Source organism: Crinia signifera, chromosome 8 (genome assembly GCF_055691185.1).
Source record: "Crinia signifera chromosome 8, ASM5569118v1, whole genome shotgun sequence".
NCBI lineage: Eukaryota > Metazoa > Chordata > Amphibia > Anura > Myobatrachidae > Crinia > Crinia signifera.
The window spans coordinates 103,789,789-103,810,249 of NC_139224.1; positions in this window are offsets into that span (position 1 = coordinate 103,789,789).

Genomic DNA, 20,461 nt, shown 5'->3' on the forward strand with positions numbered 1-20,461 from the left:
AGAGGCGCCAGGGGTTTTAAGACTGGGAGGAGATAAGGTTCTTGAAGTATGGCTGTTTAGCAAGTGAAAGGGCAGCACTGAAGGATAAAAGTATAAGTTTGAAATGAAGGAGGTCTGCCAGTGTTCATTGACGAGGGTGAATAGTGGTTGGTGGAGCAACAGAATCAAGAGTAGAAGTAAGGGAAGCATTATGTAGGTAAGTGGCTTGTTCAGTACATGCGAGAGATAGAGAGAAAAGAGTCAAAGAAGGAGGACAGGGAGGTGGTGTCAATAGCCTCAATGTTACGCTTGGTTATTGTAGTTTTGGTAGGTGGAGATGGAGAAGCAGAGAGGCATAAGCTAAAAGAGAGAAGGTGATGGTCAGAGAGGTGGAATGGGAAGTTGGAGAAATCAGAAAGATCACAACAGTAGGTGAATACCAGATCAAGTGAGATTTCATTCACATTGGACCGTGAGGAGGTCCACTGGGAGAGACCAAGAGAAGATGTCAGGTTAAGAAGTTTTGAGGTACAGGTTTCTGTAGGAATGTTGATAGGAATGTTGAAGTCACCTAAGATAATAGAAGGTATATCAGAAGAAAGGATTTGTGGAAGCCAGCAAGCAAAGCTGTCTAGGAATTTTTAGGAAGCACCAAGCGGGTGATAAATGACAGCAAGTCGAAAAATAACAGGTTGAAAGAGGCATAAAGTGTGGACTTCAAATGTAGAGAATGTAAGAGATTGTTCTGGGGGTATGAGTTGGTAGGAGTAACTAGAGCAGGGCTGGGCAACACCGGCCCTCCAGATGTTGATGAACTACACATCCCAGGATGCTTTGCATTAGTTTTGCTATGTGGCCATGCTGAAACTGATGCAAGGCATGCTGGGATGTGTAGTTAATAAACATCTGGAGGGCCGGTGTTGCCCAGCCATGAACTAGAGGGTAGTAGGACTCCAACCCCACCCCCATGACGGCCATCTGGTCAGGGAGTATGATTGTGAGGCCCCCAGCAGAGGGGGCGGCAGGAGAAGTGGTGTCAGAGGGGGTGACATAAGTTTCAGTAATTGCTAGGAGATGGAGGGATTTGTAAATAAAAAGGTCATGAGTGTGAAACTTGTTTGTTACAAACCGATCTGGCATTCCATAGGGCACAGGTTAAGGTATATGAGTTTTTGTGACATATGTGAATTAGATTGGCAGGGTTGCTGTAGCGCTTGGGCAAGAATGATTTGGAAGGCAGATACAGAAAGTGTAGTAATGGTGCTGACCACTGAGATAGGAAGGGAAACAGCAGGAGTTGGGCATGGAAGGAGTACAGTGTGATACTGATCATGGAGAGGTGAGGTGACAGTGGGAGTAGGGAGAGAGCAGGGCTGAATGGTGGGGTACAGGGCCTGTAGTGGGGCATCAGTGAGAGACAGTGAGGTAACAGGAGAGAGTGGGAAGGGAGGTAGAGGGGAGGAAGGGAGACAGAGGAGAGAAGAGAGCAAAAGATGTAGGGAGAGAGAGAAGGGAGACTAGGAGAGAAGGTCAGAGGTGGTAACATAAGGCAGAATAAGGGATTGGGTAGACAAGGAGTGTTGGGGGGTGTTGATAGCCTGGGCATAGTGTAGATGAAGTGAACAGGGTGAAAATAAAATTAAACCAATTGGCTGCTGAATGGGAGACAGTATGATTGCTGAGGAGAGAGTGGTACCAGGTGATTCACATTGGATATGAAAGCATGTAATATATGGCTAATATACACAGGTTACTAGTGAGGCAGTAGTTTAGAGGTTAAGAATTTTCAGTGTTTTTGTTAATGTAAACAATAACTCAGTGTACCTACAATTAGTAAGCTTCACTGATGACATTACACACCCAAGTATTTACAGTGACAGTAAATAATGGAATTACACATGGTTTGTTTTAAGTTAATCACAAATTGGATGTAAAATGATCACAGAGAGATTGAGGAATGTGGTATGATAGAAATGAACATACAGTACTAGGGAGGAATTCCGGATATTGATGTAGTTTGAAGGTTCTGTAGTTAGATGTTCTGTTGGCAGTTGCCAAACCCAAACACATCGGACTGATCTAAAAAGTGTAAATCATGATTCATCACTCCATAACTTAATTGTTCCACTGTCAAGTTTTTTGTGCTCTTTAGACCATAGTAAGTGATGGACTCTTTTTCTGATTAGAGCAGTGGTTCTCAAACTTTATTTGAACCACAGCACCCAGACCCGATGACAGGGGGGTCAAAGGGGACAAGTGTGATGGCCCCAATGACCTGAAGGGCCTCAGAGGCTGTGGGTCATGGTGGCAGTTATTTATGCTACCTGTTTTTGTTTCTGTGTACCGGCCGCCTGTACCAGCTGTGACCCCCGAGTCCATCCACTCAGCCGACTACTGTGTGTGGCTGTAGACTCCCACGGCTTTGCATTCGGCGGTCTATGATGTGTGGTGTGTACTGCTCACCCGCTGTGGCCTCCTGTACTTACTGCACCTGTGCGATGCCCCAGCGAGGGATATCTGTTCCGTGTGTTGCCTGCCCTGTCTGCTCTGCATTCTTTTGTGCAAAACAGGTAGGTGGCAGGTGCAGCAGCAGCGGCAAAACGGACAAGCCGCTTGAAAGGATCTGAAGCTGCCGAGCCTGAGCCAAATGTGTATGTAAAGCAAGGTTAGGTGAGGTACAAACTTTTTAAACTTGAGGAGTTCTGTCATTATTGTCATGGTGAGAGGGGGGGGGGGGATATCAGTGAACAGCACCCCAAGATTTCTGTTGCTGGCACCGGCACCCTATAGTATCAGAATTTTATCCATGGCACTCCTAGTCCAAAAGTTCTTATTGAGAAATTAAAAAATCTTAATTAAATACATGTTTTTAAATGTTATCTTTAGGTTTAATTGTGTAGTGATGGACAATATTAGCTTCTGTCTGTCTGCATATTTTACAATTGGCAGCCACAAACACTGGTTTTGCCTATTACACTGACTGTAAATAATTTGATTTGGTCCTGGACCACCAACCTGAGGGTTCCAAGGCACCCCAGGGTGCTACGGCACACAGTTTGGGACCCGCTTAATTAGAGTTTTATGAGCAGCTGCTAGCCCACAATATCAAAGTACATGGGCTTCCCTAAGAAGTGGTCTTGTTCAAACTGACATTTTAGTGTCCATTTGGAACTCATGTGCAAATCTATGCATGGGACGACACCTATTCTTTCGAAGCTCCCTGGTTAGCACTCCCTGCTCACTGGGTTACAGTTTTGGGCTCTTCCAGGGTGAGGCATGTTCCTGCAATGACCATTATTCTTCCACTCAGTACTGGCAAAATACACAATGGATTTAGGACTTTACTAATATCTGCATTGATTCTCACTCATAACTTTGATTACGCAGCCTACCATGATTTCCTATTCAAACTCAGCTCATTTAGGAAATCAATGACTCTCTGTCTGTCTCATACTTACATTGTCTGCTGTAGGAGCACACTTGCACAGGGTGTCCTATTACTTTTGTCTACATAAAGTTCAAATCATGATGTCCTTCAAAATTGTGTATTGCTAGAAATCAGTGAGATATGAAATGAGGTGAAGTAGAGCCTGTTCTGACTTACTCTAGTATACTCTAGAGCAGGCATTCCCAACCACGGTCCTGAAGGCACACCAACAGTGCAGGTTTTAGTGATATCCAGGCTTGAGCACATGTGACTTAATTAGTACCGTAGTGATTCTGATTAAACCTCTGTGCTGAAGCCTGGATATCACTAAAACCTGCACTGTTGGTGTGCCTTGAGGACCGTGGTTGGGAATGCCTGCTCTAGAGCAGTGATGGCTAACCTTGGCATTCCATATGTTGTTGAACTACACATCGCAGCATGTCCTTCTACAGTTTTGCTATTTGGCCATGCTGAAACTGATGCAGGCTAGGTCATGTCATGATGTGTAGTTCAACAATAGCTGGAGTGTCAAGGTTAGCCATAACTGTTCTAGAGTTTGACTATACAAATTCTATGAAAATTACAAAGAATACAATATAATAAATATCTTTTGTGTATATTCTAATTGTTTTTATAGTCAAAACCCTAGATTAAAAAGTGTATGACTGGTGAGACAATGCCTCCCCTACTGTACCTACCTTTTCCACACATTTTTATCAAAATACACCAAATTTTCAACACTTCACTGCATACTGCTGCACCTTTGTAAAATGACCACATGAACCCACATAAGCCATTTACCTCACTACATGTCACTGCTAGAAATATACCCATGTCTGTTGAAAGTAGAGTGCACCATGTTGCTACTCCTCCTGGGATGCTTCATTCCCTGTACCAAGATACTCTCCAATGCTACTACTTAGCATGTACTGCACCATCTTGAGACTGAAAAGAGATTCACCAAACACAATATGCCGTAAAAACCCAGTTTTCTGAGTTTTTACTGCATTTTCATATGTAGCAAAGCCCCACCGCCGGTGCTTCACTGCAGGGGGGGTTATGCCAGTTTTAGATGGCATTACCCTATGGAAGCCTATGGGCTTCCCTTTGCGTCTCCCACCGCCCCACGCACCCCTGCCGATCTGCCCCCCACCCTCCTCACCTGTGTCCGGGCAGCCTCCTACTGTGCTGCCTGGACCAGTGATCTCCTCCTGCCTGCAACGCTTCTGGGTGCAGGGAGGAGGAAGAGGAGCCCTCTCACAGCCGGCTGAGGGTTCAGGGAGGGAGGGGGGACCTGCTGCACATCGCCAGCCATCGCCTTAATAATTGCATGTTATTGCGTATGCGATTATTAACAATGCGAGAGCCGGCGATGTGCAGCCGAGATTATTAGAGCATCCCGCCCAGTGTGAGAGTATCCTAGTAGAAGAGAGTAACCTTCCACTTAGCTCCAGTGAGATCTGTGAGTTCTGTACTGGCTGTTGTTCCAGCATCCTGCACCGATCAGCTACATAAACTCAGCTGTATGACATCCTGCTTCATCAACCAGTGCTTGGCTCCATCTACCAGTGTGTATAAAAATGAGAGTGGCTATCCTCAATAAGTCCACTCCACTGGTAAAGTAACTGTATACTATATAGTTGTAAAACATCTGCTGGTGTGCACAGGAACTATACTACTTTCTGAAGCCTGCACACATATTTACAACAGGTTATGGGCTCAGGCACACAAAGTTTAAATACACAATCTACTAGAACATGTACAGCAGCACACTGAAACCATCTTGAGCATGGAATGTGGTCAAAATAAAAGCAGTCACGAATACAATGTAATTATCAGAATTCTGACCATCAGTATCCCACTGTCCATCTTCTGACCCTCGGATCCCAGTTGCCGACACAGACTGCCATAGAAAAAAAGTGAAGACAGCACACAGTGTTTCTAATAATACAATGTAGCAGCGCAGCAGCAGAATAGAGCATAGATATATATACATATTATTGTTTTTTGCTATATATAGGAGAGTGACTACCCCATGCCAGCTGCTGCTAATTGTGCAACACACATTAGTTTTATTCTTCTCTATCTGAACAATTATGTCTGTAATAAGCATGCATGAGTTTGAAGAAACTCAGGGAGCCCGAGGTATGCTCCCAACACCCAGTGCAGGGACCTAAATCGTGCATCAGGGCCGTACGTACTTATGGACCCTCTTCCAAAGGAGAAGGGCCCCGTTACTCCACTATCCCCTCTCAGCCATAAGGCCGAAGAGGGGAAAACCCCCCAGGAAGGGTTAGGACGGTGGGTCCTCCGCACCTGAAGGTTTGGAGAAACACGCAGTAGGCTTCCCTCCAACCTTGTGGTTCGGGGTCGCCCTCGAGGGACCGAAGCTCTCCCCAAAATGAGGAAAGCTTTAGTACATTGGGGAGTGGATGGCCCATAAGGGTCATACAAATAGCCCAAAAAAAGTGACAAAACTACAGAAAATAGAAAACGTGAAAAAGTTACAAACGTGTGAGAAGGAAAATAAATAAATAATAAAGAGACCCCAGCCAAAAGGCCCAGGGTAAGGACGTGAAGCGCTAACCCAAAGGGAGAGTGCAAGTGCCATACTTGTGCATAGTGATTTTGGGATCACTAGTGCATGTTCCGGAACCCCCAAGTTTCCCCGGGGGCATAGTGCAGCCTCGAGCTCCAGGCAGCCAGCCAGTCAGTGTCTGACCAAGTGTTTCTCTGCTCCCATCAATGGCACTTTCCAGCCCCTTGCATGGGAATGAATACTTCACTGGGCTTTTCAAATTACTCCCTTAGGGGTTGAGGCCCCCTCGGAAGAGTAATCTACTCAGTCTCAGTGTTTCTCCGATCCCAAGGTTAAGGTACTAAGCTGGGCTTTTCGTGGTCTCCCCATCAGAGGCTACAAACCTCTGGAATGGGAGCAATCTACTCAGTCCCAGCGTTTCTCCGCTCCTTGGGAATCGATACTAAATTAAGCCTTTCGCTGTCTTATCCTTCAGGGGCTACATACCCCATCAAGAGAGTCACCTACTGGGCCCAGTGTTTCTCCCCCCTCCTACCAGTGGGTTTATGGAAACAACACCTCCCACCACATGGAGAGGGGAAGTACTCAGCCAGACTTTTTCCCGCTCCCAGGCAGGAGGGATCCCCTCCACATATCAGAACACTTACTCAGTCCAGTCTTTCTCTATTCTTCTGCCAGGGGCTTGTGGAAAGTGACAGAAGATTCCTGTAACAGTCCAAACCCAGAAGTCACAGAGAGAGCCATCAGTACTATTGGCTTAAGTGTACAGCAACATATGTGTAATCTACAATACAAGGGAAGATGTCAGCTAATGAAATGTGGATAACACTGAAGGCAGGATGGAAGTCTCCTTAGAATAATAGATTTAAGACTTATATGAATGCAGCAGTACAAGTGACTACATTGACAAAAATGTCTGTTTCTCAGCACCCATTGCCCATTGGAGGGCAAGGTGATAATGAATATATTGGTACAGCAATGCTTCAGAAGTTGACACCTGATTTGAACCTTCTGGTTGTGGGGTTGAAAGCAAATACAGCAAACCTAACCACAGACAGAGTCAGAGTGAAGAGATTGCAGTATCAAGATCATGTACCTTGTGAGCAAAATGATGAAACTACTGTGTTGCATGCACAATGAAAATTAGTCTGAAGATTCAAGTTTAAGTTCTAGAGTGGTCACAAGAAGCATTTGCGTAGTCACAAAGCATTTCAGAGCAAGAAAAATAATGTGAATCCTGTACAAAGCAATAAATGAAAGTAAAAGATGAGTCAGACCTGAGTGTTATAGATAATAACAGAAAAAATTTCCGGGCTTATTGATTTGTGTGTAACAAAACATTCTCACTGCAATGAAGAGTGGTTCACTTTATTAATCAAATGTGACCCTACTAAAATAGAAGTAATTGGCAACCAAGTGCTAACATAAGTTAATATGAAATAGAGCATCAAGTGACCATTATCTATAATACTGAGAACAAGTATAAATTAATGGGTATATCATACACTGCTGGAGAAAGCAAGAGGTATACTGAAGGATGCAGACCTAGTCAATCAGTTTTAGATGAAATCCATGTCCACAGCAGTTTATCTCAAGAACCATTACCCTACCATTGCCTAAAGTACATGGTCAATAAGAAAAGCAAGTGTAAAACATATCAGGACCTTTTAAAATATAGCCTATGGAAATATATACAAAAAGAAAGAACATGCAAGCTGGTTTCAAAATCAGTTAACTTCATAACGCAATCAACGCGATTTTACATAGGGATCAATGTTAAATTACCTGTCAATGATAAAATCACGTTGATCGCGTCCATCGCATGCCATTATAATGGCATGCGATGCGACCGACACGATCAACGCTATTTTACATAGGGTACAATGTTAAATGGCCCAATGGACCCGATTTTTTATTGTATACCCACCCTTATAGGTAATTTATATGTGAAATGCCCACCCATTGTTAACGCCACCCCACTATTGACACCAACCCGAAGAGTGGCAAGCGCAGCGAGCCCGCGAGAGGCGGCGGTACGCGTCCTCCGACCTTTTCATACCCCGAAGCCCAAAGTGTGGTGAGGGGCCGCGTAATACCTGTGAAGTAATGCGCGTCCCCTCGCTTTAATAGGTTCAGAAAATGTACTATTGATTCATATTTATGTTTTCGTAAGTATTTTGTCTCAATTCGTCCAGAAATCGGGCAAAGGTGTATGAAAAATAGGTACTTGTTTCCTAGCACAAAGCCCGTCGTGGGTCATCGCATACCTTAACTTAAGGTATGCGATGGACCCGATTTTCTGTCTATTTTGAGCCTTTATTGCCAGCAATGAGAAAATCACGTTGATTGCGTCCATCGCATGCCATTATAATGGCATGCGATGTGATCGACTCGATCAACGCGATTTTACATAGGGATCAATGTTAAATTACCTGTCAATGATAAAATCACGTTGATCGCGTCCATCGCATGCCATTATAATGGCATGCGATGCGACCGACACAATCAACGCGATTTTACATAGGGTACAATGTTAAATGGCCCAATGGACCCGATTTTTTATTGTATACCCACCCTTATGGGTAATTTATATGTGAAATGCCCCCCCATTGTTAACGCCACCCCACTATTGACACCAACCCGATCCGTGGCGAGCGCAGCGAGCGCGTGAGAGGGGCGGCGGTACGCGTCCTCTGACCTTTTCATACCCCGAAGCCCAAAGCGTGGTGAGGGACCGCGTAATACCTGTGAAGTAATGCGCGTCCCCTCATGGGGCTCGCTGCGCTTGCCACTCGCGATTTGGTTGCATGCAATGCGATCAACACGGTTTTTGGGGTCCCGATGCCTGCAATTAAAATCGCTGGCGCCGTGCTAGGAAACAAGTACCAATACATATGAATTTCAAATAGACCATTTTGTTGAGGCGAATATCACATGTGCAACTGTACTAAAACAGTGAATTTACACAACTGGATGTGTTAGAGGTGAGAACCTACAATTATAAAAACACTTGGTTGTGGTTTATATAATAGTCTAATGGCTATCCATAAATGTTAATATAGAGGACAAATGACAGCTGAACTACAGTATGCTAAGAGCATCTATCTATGATATCTTCAGAAATCTTTATTTTCCACAGTGGAAAGTCATAGATTTGCAGGACTCTCATAAACTGCATAGCACTTCTCATCTGTAGCACTCAGCTCATAATAAGGTTAGTCTGGTAGGAAAACATTTAGACAAGAGTATTGCATAAGCACTCTGTTCACAAGCAATCCATCAAATGCCACTCGTCTCTGTTTCCAGATAATGCCGAGTGCTCCAGGCAACTGAAGTAACAGCAACCCCTGTCATATCTCTGAAATACATTTTACTCAAGTAAGATTTTTATTATAGCGACAATTGCAATATGTTTGAATTATTTGCATAGATGATAGAGTGCAAATATAATGGGTGATTAATGGTTGTAAAGAAATCATACATATATATCTTGCAAAGAAATTGCTTTTTTGTACAACATTGTATATAAGAACACAGAATGTATCCTTATATGCAAGTCACCTACAAAACTGCCCCTTCATGTTTTTGAATATGTCTGTTGACATTATATACATAATTGTATGTAATTGTATGTAATGAACCCATTTACACTGTCATGTTCATACCATAAGACTATGATGTTACTAATAAGCACAGGTAATAAGCTGCATCACCAATTTTAACTTAAAATGCAGGGTATAATAAACCCTGACCTATAATTCTTATTAGTAAGTCCACTTGTAACACTATTACGTTCACATTAGAACCAGATCTTGTAGACCAGTCCTATTGAATATGCTGTGCTGTCAGTGGCGTAACTAGTGTAAGGCAGCCTCCGCTGCCAATTGGGGGAGCAAGCGGAAGCGTGGTAGGTGTGGGCACAGGGTGCCGCCACCCTCCAGTTGCACTGACTATCTGACATGCGGCCGAAATGCCGTCTGCCTCTGCCCACGAGCTGGCAGAGAGACCATCACTGTGAAAATACAAAAATCCCTCACTTGCCTGTACACAGAGCCAGCTATTAGCTACTGTGTACAGGATGGTCGGGCGGGCTGTTGAATGGGCTGTCGGATGGGTGGGCTAGCAGCTTCATACTTGTAGTGTGCTAACATTGAGTGGCACTGCATTTTAAGGGTTAATGACTAGACAAAACGAAAACAGGTGCTGCTGCAGAGGCAGAGAGATTGTATATAGATGATGTCAGAAGATTTACAGTTAGGAGACTCTGGGTGATTACAAGGGGCCAGAACTAAGTGCTGTATTTCCCCCAGCATTCTCACAAAGCACTTAGGGTGTGTGACACCTTGAATCATTGTAACCCGGAGGACCTGCAAGAAGTTAAGCTGGAGGGAGGGGAGAAGGGTTCGGCGAGGTGGCAGGATTGCGGCTGAGGTGAGGGGCGGCCAAAAGAAGCCCATAGGCTTCTATACTATACTATGCGGTATCGGTGCGGCCGGGTTTCAATACATAGGAAAATGCGTTAAAACGGGGGTTTTACCGCATTTTCAGCTTAATACATCTCGCCCCTTGTTTGTTATATGTTTTTATTTTCTAACAGAAACAAAGGATATTCTCTTGCTATATCCTTGTATATTTTAGGCATAAGGTCTTTATTCGTTTTCATTCTATTCACTTTGCTCTCAGCAGCTGAACAGCGCCCCTGGCAAGGAGATCCTAATTGCAGTTAGGATGTCATAGACACGTGTGACCATACTGGGGAGTTCTCTTGTGAAAGAGAAAATCAACAACAAAGACTCTGTTCTTGGTCTCTCTCTTGTTCACTCAACACATACAGTGATAAGAGCCTCTCACCATGACAAATGACGCATGCTGGGACATAGAATATCTTGGATTTTTTTTCATTGCTACTTTCCTTTTACCAGCCTCTTAAGCAACTGTTCAAAGCTTTTTACATTATCGACAAAAAAGCCAAACAGGAGGCTTTGTTTAACCTTTTCTCTTTTCGTGTTCAATTGATTCAGTTCTTGGTCGGTTGATTAGAAAGAAACTTAATGCATTTCTATTTTCTTTACATGAAAGTTAGATGCATGGACAACCCATTTACTAGTTGTGTGTAGCCTAGTGGGTGATCCACTCACATCCATACGCTGCAGTGGAAGAGTAGCGGGGAGCTCCAATGATTTTATAACATGAATAAGAGATGGCAATGGAAAAAGTAGAGTATGTACTGACCTATACATAATAGAGGGAAACATCTAAAAGTCTTACATTCACTAAACATGCATTAAACTGTATATGAGAAAATCCCAGACTAGGAAAAATACCCAGGGATGTGGGGGTAAATTTGCTAAGTTATGAGATCTATTGAAGATGGGATGTTGCCCATAGCAACCAAGCAAATTCATATCTATTTAGCACCATCTACAAGATAATAGATAGCATTTGATTGGTTGCTATGGGCAAAATCCCATCTTCAATAGAACTCCGATCTTAGTAAATTTACCTCCTAGTATGGTTAGATCAGGTTCTCTTGTCATCGGCATTAGCATGGGCCTCACTATCAGTGATTTCCTCTCATTCTATTTTCAATGAGCTATTGACTGCCATGACCATTCCTTTCATTAATGGAGGGGGCTGAAATAAAAAAATTGCCAATGGTAGTGCCCACATTTACCCAGGATCAGAAAACAAACCCTGTCACATTAGAGGCAGCCACCTTACTGATAGAGCTATTTGCTCCTGCAGAGTAAGGGCCAGATGTATCAAGCTTCAAAAAGTGATAAAATGGAGAGTGATAAACAGCCAGCCAATCAGCTTCTACCTGTCATGTTAAAGGCTGGGTTTGAAAAATAACAGGTAAGAGCTGATTGGCTGGTTGTTTATCACTCTCCATTTTATCACTTTTGAAGCTTGATACATCTGGCCATAAGCCTGCTGATTCTAACTATATGAAGCTACTCATAATTGTCAATTGAAAAAAGTTGCCACTAGACAGACCTAAGCAGTGCATACCTCCCAACATGACCCTCTCCAGGAGGGACACAATGATCGGCTTCTTAACTTTCCTCTTTATGCATGATTACCCTCCTCTGTGTTGAACAGGTTAATTGATAAGAAAGGTGCTTCAACACAGGTGATGGCAATGATACATTAAGAGGGAAGTGCAGGAGCAGAGCATTGTGTCCCTCCTGGAGAGGGTCATGTTGGCAGGTATGCAGTGTGGTAACTTCATACAGTTAGAATTCTCATGTAGGAGCAAATAGCTTCATCAGTAAGATGTCCGCTTTTAACACCAGGTATCACACTTGCAAAACTTATGTTTATAATAAAAAGGGTGTCTGCAGAAACTAGTGGGGGAGTCGGCATAGAAGCAATCATGCTGGCTATCAATTACCTGATTGAAATGTTTTCGCAGGGGTGGAGAGGTTCCCCCTTTGGAGCAGGGGGAACAACCTGCCTCTCACATTTCTGCCTCTGCTTGTAGGCCATTGTTGTATTTGTAGCGCCCATGCTTAAATTAAGCACACACTCTATTCAGTACTGTACAGGTACAGTATATGAGACTTTAATAAGAAACATATTCAAAATATGTAGGCCACTGTAGTAATTGAAGTGTGCTGGCTTTGGATAAGCAAGTGTGTGTGTATGTGTGTGTGTATGTATATATATATATATATATATATATATCTATATCAAAAACAAGTATAGTGTTAGCTGTCCTGAGCACCGCACGTCAAGTTTGAATTCTGAATGGAAGCTGCTGCTATGGGCGATTAGTCAGCTCTCCAAGATAACCCCCCCCCCCCTCCAAAAAAATAAATACACAAATTATCAGTGCTCTATAAAAATTCAGTCGACAAGCAAATTGATTAAAATGAAACAGATTCAATTTTAATAAAGAGCAATAAATATTAAAATGAGTTATGCATAAATTATAAAACAAACTGAGACCACATGTTGTAAAGGTATATTTAGACCTGCACTGGAACATGTCAGAGTTCCCACAAGATGGAATCCAAACAATGGAAATGCTGGATGCCGCTGGAGGTCGACTGTCTGTAAATACCCAGTTTGTTTTATCACTGTCTCCTTTTGTAAAGTTTAACGGAATATGCTGCATATATAAGAAACACACTCTCCTGATGAAGTCAAGCCCAGAATAAAAGGGCATAAGTGACTAAACGCGTAGAGAGACCTCTACCTAATCACGTTGTGAAACAATTCTATTGTTTTATGTAAGTTTTATTTTTTGTTTATGCACTTTATTAAAAACTCCTCATCTAATTTTAATTGGAGTTTTTTCCTCTTTTGGTCAATTATCAATTTACAATTGTTGGAGTGAATCTGAAGACTCGCTTGGGGAACCAATCAGAAGGTACAAATTGGATATCATCCGGGGACATCCTGGTAACCAGTTTTAACCCAAGGAGTGTCACCAATGTTTTGATGAGCACTATTTTCTTTATTATACGGTACACACAATTGAGCATGAGGTGTGGTGAAGTCCCTACCCTACTACACCATAGAGCACTGTTTCTCATTACTTTTTAGAATATATAAGAAACTGTTAATAAATAAGTTCCTCTCTAGAAATATGGCTGATATCCTGTGGAATCTTCCGAATTAGGAATTGTGACAAAGTCCAGATCAATGAGCAGGTAGCTATCCAAGCCATAAACATTGGTCCCAAACAGACACCAACGCGTTTTGCTGCTACCTATGAGTAGCTTTATCAAGCTTGTTAAAGCTATGCATAGGCAGTAACGAAACGCGTTGGTATCTATTTGGGACCATTATTAAAATCTTATGATTGGATGTAATTGGATAATATAAAATCCTGGAATAATGGATTTAGCCAAGTATGCCTTTTTCAGCCGGATCCTATTCTCCGCCTTTTTTTTTTTTTTTTTTTTAGGAAAGATCAATTTTCTTCATATATACTCAGCATACACAACTAATAACCTACATTTTTGTTTAAAATATAGATATGATTCTGGAAAAAAAGAATCTGCAATAGTTGCTTTATACTGTAGGTTCCTGTGAGCGAAATAATATCCCTTTCTTCAAAGTGTAGTTCAAGGAAGAATACAATTCAGATGAGAGGGAGACATTAAGAAAATGAGAAAAAGACTGAGCTTGGAAAAATATATGAAATAACATTTGCATAGGGACTAGAGCTCTACAATGGAGCAGACAATATGATAGAAGTAAGACATAAAGACGCAGTGTTCATAGCTGTACTTAGGCTTGGAGGGGATAAGGTTTGCAGAGTTCAGGTAGTAAATTATAGAGCAATGACTCCGTTTCACCTTTGTACTGTTAGTCTTCAATCACTATGCCACGTACAAGTGTTTAACGTTAACCCCAAGAGGAAACAAAGCAGTGAGGCATTTCCTGTCTGTATGTCAGGATTTAATACCTGGCTTCCCAAACTGTAGCCAGTGAGCTGAGTACAAGCAGAGATAAAGAACAGACAAAACTCATTTATCTTGCTCATTCTTTCACATGGGAAGATCTCCAGGCAGAGATTTCAGCCCATTCTTCTCATTACCTTTTAATTGCTTCTAAATTGCTCTGTGACCTCTGTTGATTTGTCAATAGAAGAATCTGTGTGAAAGTTAAAAAAAAAAAAAGTCCTATATGTCAAGGGACACAAATTCCCTTTCTGCTGTGAAATAACCCAGGACACATTTTTCTGCCAATGAGCTAAAAATCTCTATTGGAAACAAGAATAATTTGCAGAGGGCACATAGTCAGAAAGAAGACGGAGGAGGGGATTGATTTAAGATATTGTGATCTATTTATAAAATATAGTAAATTTCTATCTGGTGAAAATGGGTATATTTAGAAATACCGCTTCTCCAGATTCATTGGAGCATTCAGCAGTGATGTCGCTAGCGGTTCCCCTGCCAGTGAAAAGATTCCCTGGTGTTCTTACATATTCAAAGCATGCGAAAGCCTGTTAACTAGGACTCCGACTGCCATAATACAGGTACTGCTGTAATACTCCTTTTGCTATAACCATCTCAGGATGATTATAGAATGTGATGATGATGATGATGATGATGATGATGATGACTTGACTTGAAAACATGCTTTATTTTAAATAAAACATTTATTTCTAAGGTATTTATTTAAAATATCTGTATTTCTAAATTCTAGATTTAGTTGTCTTTTTAGTTAAGGTTAATTAGAAATGTTTTAATTTGAGCCTTCAGCTCTACAGAACATGTGTGACCTGGATTGCCATGTATGCATTGCAGGATTTGTAGAGGTTCCCCAATCTCCCACTCTGCAGAAAGAGCAATAACAACCCTGGACATTAATTGATTGAACATTTAAATAATATAAATAAGTAGTCATAAAAAAGGTTAAACATACTATAATAAATAAGTAAACAAACAAACAAACTTAATAGAACCAGTACTAAACTTAAAAAAAGCACACATCCTCCCGCCTCATGGTAAGGCATCTGTCTCTTTTTCCAGATAGCTACTCTCGGTACTTGTTTCCTAGAACGGCCACAATCGTGAGTGATCGTGGCTCTTAATTAAGGGACACGATCCTCACGATGTGGCCGATTTTTAACAATTTTTTCCCTTTGATTGACAGAAATCGGGTCAATCGGTCGGTCGCGACCAATTAAAATCGGCCGCGATGCGACCGACCGATTGACCCGATTTTTCCATAGACTTCAATGTTAAAAAATCTTTTAACATTGAAATCGGGAGGATCTTGTCGGTCTTGTGCCATTATAATGGCACAAGATGAGATGGACTTGATTAAGTCCATCTCACATAGGGAAAAATGATAAAAAAGGTGAAATGGGCCAATATGACCCATTTCACATTTTTTATGTGCCCGCCATGACCCCACGATAGACGTCAACCCGAAGCGTGGCGAGCGCAGCGAGCCCGCGAGGGGCGGCGGTGCGCGTCCTCCGACCTTTTCATTCCCCTACTATCCACTAGGGCGTGGAGTGAGAATAGAATAGTGTGGCGAGCGCAGCGAGCCACCGAGCCCGAAGCGTGGCGAGCGCAGCGAGCCCCGCGAGGGGACGCGTATACCTGTGAAGTTATACGCGTCCCCTCGCGGGGCTCGCTGCGCTCGCCACGCTTCGGGCTCGGTGGCTCGCTGCGCTCGCCACACTATTCTATTCTCACTCCACGCCCTAGTGGATAGTAGGGGAATGAAAAGGTCGGAGGACGCGCACCGCCGCCCCTCGCGGGCTCGCTGCGCTCGCCACGCTTCGGGTTGACGTCTATCGTGGGGTCTAGCCCACTTAGTAACATTTGGGGGGGCAATTGAAAATAATCAAGTGAAAAAAAAAAAAAATCGGGTGAAAAATCGGTCGGTCGGATCGGTCGCATCGCATGCGACCAAATCGCATGCGATGCGATCGATCCGATTTTTTATCTTACGACCACAACGATCTAAATCGTTGTGGCCGTGCTAGGAAACAAGTACCCTACTCTCTAGTCCAGTCTGATTAAAGATCAGATCCACAAACACAGCGACCTTGTTAGAAGAAGGCCTCTACCATTGAGCATGAGCAGCAGCTCTGCTCTGTCCCTTAAAATGCATGAAGTGGAGGCAGCTCTAGTAATCATATTATGGGCCTGATTCAGTTTCAGCAAAGCTATAACTGCTGTTTCTTGCATGCTGGGGTCTGCCCAGCACAGGGCAAGGTCACCTAGTATGTATAGTAATTCCCGATCACATCTAAGGGTAGTCTTCTGCCTGTGCAGCCTGGCTGTAAAATCTAAATAGGGCTAACAAGTAGCAAGCCTCTGTTGTGTAATGCTGTGTGCACCATTGTTCTCTGAAAACATTTTGCTCTTTGTGCTGCCATGCCATATAGAAGACCCAGGGCTGCTGCTAGTAATTTTGGGGTCCGGGACTGATTTTCACTCCGCCCCCCCCCCCCCCCCTCCCCTTCAATTCCTCACCCTGTGGCTGGTAGCAGTGGTGCGGCATCACCTGCAGCGGCGTGGCATCACCCGCTCAGTCATGAGCGCACATTGCAATGCACAGTGCAGCCTGCAGAGCGCTGAGCCTGGGACACAGATGGGAGCGCCCAGATGATGCTGATCAGTGCTCCTCCGCTGTGTCCTGGGCTTGGCGCTCTGTGGGCTGCCCTGTGTGGTGGGAGGCAGTGTGCAGGCGGGGGGTGGCGCAGTGGGCAAAATGAGCTGCCCCGGCCCTTCCAGAGGCTGGGGCCCGGGACAGCTGTACCCACGGCATTCCCCTGTCGGCGGCCCTGAGAAGACCATCCAGGGAATTCATCTTCCAAATGTTCCTGATGCCCTTGGTTTAAAGGAACATGGATATTGAATCCGAAAATGCTGCTAGCATTACACTCAGGTTTTACACTCTTTATTTTACGAATGTCATAAATCAAGATGAATATAATCAATTCAATTTAGCTTTTTAGAACTCATCGCATATGATAAATGGTGCTCCAGCAATTAGCTCCCAAATCATACTTGCCTACTCTCCGCAAGTGCTGGGAGACTAATTTTTTTCAGATTCACATCCCACCTGATTCCTAGTAAATCAGGCCAGGTGAAGACATTTTACAGATAATTGATGGTCTGTGGGGAGGGGGTGGGGCTTAATGAGGAGAATTTGCATCGGCCCTCTAATTAAATAATAAATAGTCACAAAATTAGGGTCACAGGCACAGTTCCAAATTCAATTTACAAGCAGAAATCAAGGGCACAAACGCACAGGTTGTGGGTCGAAAACGGAAAGCGCAACTCAGTACACTGTCAGATCAAAATGTGTTGAACTTTGGACAAAAAACTGTAACACTAGTGAAAGTGCATAGAGGGAGTTTTTTTTAGACTGGGCTGATTAAAGTTTTTTTTAAAAAAATAGTACAGATAGATGTGTCCTCATTCATCTAGCCTCAATTACCCAGGTGGTGCAAGATGACTGGCATGAATTGGCTGCTATGCACATTGTAGAATGGTGATTAGTTTTTCTGTACCAGAGACACCGGGCTGTGACTTTAACCACACGGGAATGCAAATTGTTCCGAAGCTTTGCCAGACCAGATGTCAAGTACCTTACTTATTCTGTTTTCGCCAGTTGATACTGACAGCAAGACAGTGGACCTGGAGGAATTTCTCATGTATTGAGCTCCACGACATTCAGCATACCTCGGTCCCTGTCACCATCTCACAAGACGACACACAGCCACCATACCATCTCGCGGCACACGGCTGTCACGTTCCCAGCAGAGCGCACGAGACCCCCGTCCAAAAGCAGTCTCCGCCCGCCACAGTGTCCAGCGGCTTGCACTTGGCTCGCTGGCTGGTGCAGCTGCTCTGTTACTATCTGACACTGTCAGGCGTGGGGCGTATTGGCGCACTCACTCTCCCGAACTGGGATCTGCTGAAGACAACTCATCTGCAAGTAAGATTTGTGGCTGTCGTCTTCATCGACACATAAAGTGTTGACTGCATCGACTCTCAATTTTGGTCTGCTGATACAAAGCCTTTTAAACCCCTGTTGTGGATTACAAAAACCCTGTTGGGAGATCCTACAGTATTTATTAACTCCCACAGAGCGCTGGTATTTTTTCCTCCTAAATCGGGACATTAGTACCTGGCTTCATATGCGCATATGAGAAAAAAAAACACCAGGACTTGGTAACTATATACCATACCATATTGAATCAGCTTTCATTATTGCACATGTTTTTTAACTTTTTTATGCTTATATTATAATTTTTTGTGTATATTCTGTGTCCAATTAGTTTTAATTTTTATATGATATGTCTATCCAATAAATTGACAAAGGTGTGTTCATGTCTCCCCCCCCCCTTCCTCCTGCAGCATACATCTACCCCACCATGTGATATTCATGTAATGTGTATCGCCGCAGATTGCACACCCTGCTAGCTCTGAATTGCTGCCACATCTGGCATCTTGTAAGGTTGGAGTACACAACCCATGGAAGTTATTACCCAAAATGCTGAACCACTCCTGCATTATGCTTTCTGTGTGCTTTAGGGTTTCTTTTGTCTGTAAAGCGCCTTGCGTCCTGTTGGAGAAAGTGCGTTATATACATGAAACTTACTTACTTACTTGCTTACTAAAGACTACAGGTCCAAATCCATATTTGATGGATCTTCAGTTTTCAACCTAGAACACCGGATGACCACACTTTTATAACCAAAGTATCACACCTTGGTGATGTCAACCCAGGCAAGGCTGACTGATGGATTCAATAACTAAGCCTGGGACCTCCCATGATATGCTCTCGTGATTTATAAATGACCTTCACATATTTGGCAATAACTTTCCCTGTGAAGTGATAATCTAAGATTTGGGGTGTCCATTTAACGCTCTGCAATTTGAGCAGCAATGTGACTATAAACATTATGTGCTTGAGATGTCATATAGGAGAGATGATTCATAGCTGGAAAACGGTGCTTCTCAGAGATATGAAAAACACACCTCACATGTGAACCAACATCAAATAGGTGTCTCTATTAGGAACATATCATTTCAAGTCATAAAACACATCGTATATATGCTAATAATATATTATAGTTAGCTTGTGAGGGCGTCTCAATACACATGTGGCAAGAGGACACCCCCTGGAGTGCTTTCCTGTATATGGAACCCAGACAAATGTCCTGTCAGTTAATTTGCATCTTCCTCGAGATTAAATTAGCTTTATTTATTTATTACCAGTAATTTATATAGCGCACACATATTCTGCAGTGTTTTACAAAGAATATTTGAACATCAGTCCATGCACTAGTGGAGCTTACAATCTATATTCCCTACCAAATTAACACATATTCATTCTAGGGTTATTTTTGTTGGGAGCCAATTAACCTACCAGTATATTTTTGGACCTAGATGCAAACACTTGACATCAATCAGAAGGCCTTTGTATAGGAGATCTGAATCGGTGTAATGGTTAGCTCTACTGCATCACAGCACTGAGGTCATGGGTTGCATTCCCACCATGGCCCTAACTGTGAGGTGTTTGTATATTATCCACATGTTTGCATGGGTTTACTCTGGATACTCTGATTTAATACCATAATCCAAAAATATACTGATAGGCTAACTGGATCCCAACAAAAATGAACCCAATAATGAATGTGTGGGGAATATAGATTGTAAGCTCCACTTGGGCAGGGACTGATGTGAATGTTCAAATGTTCTCTGTAAAGCACTGCAGAATATGTGTGTGTTCTATATAAATAACTGGTAAATAATAATATATTTGCATGGACATGCTAATGAAACCTTGTGGGGCTAACAAAATGTTTCCTGTAACTGTCTTACCTGAACAAAGCAGATTCCTGAATCATAGAAATGAATCAATTTATAAATGGGCAGCAGATTAATTAACTAGTTTAAAAGCAACATAATTCTAACACCCTAAATGATGACACTCTGACCTAATAGCTCTGTACCTCACACTGGTATATATCTCCAGGCTAGTAAACATGCATCGGCCACATATTTATTATCATCATTGTATGCTTA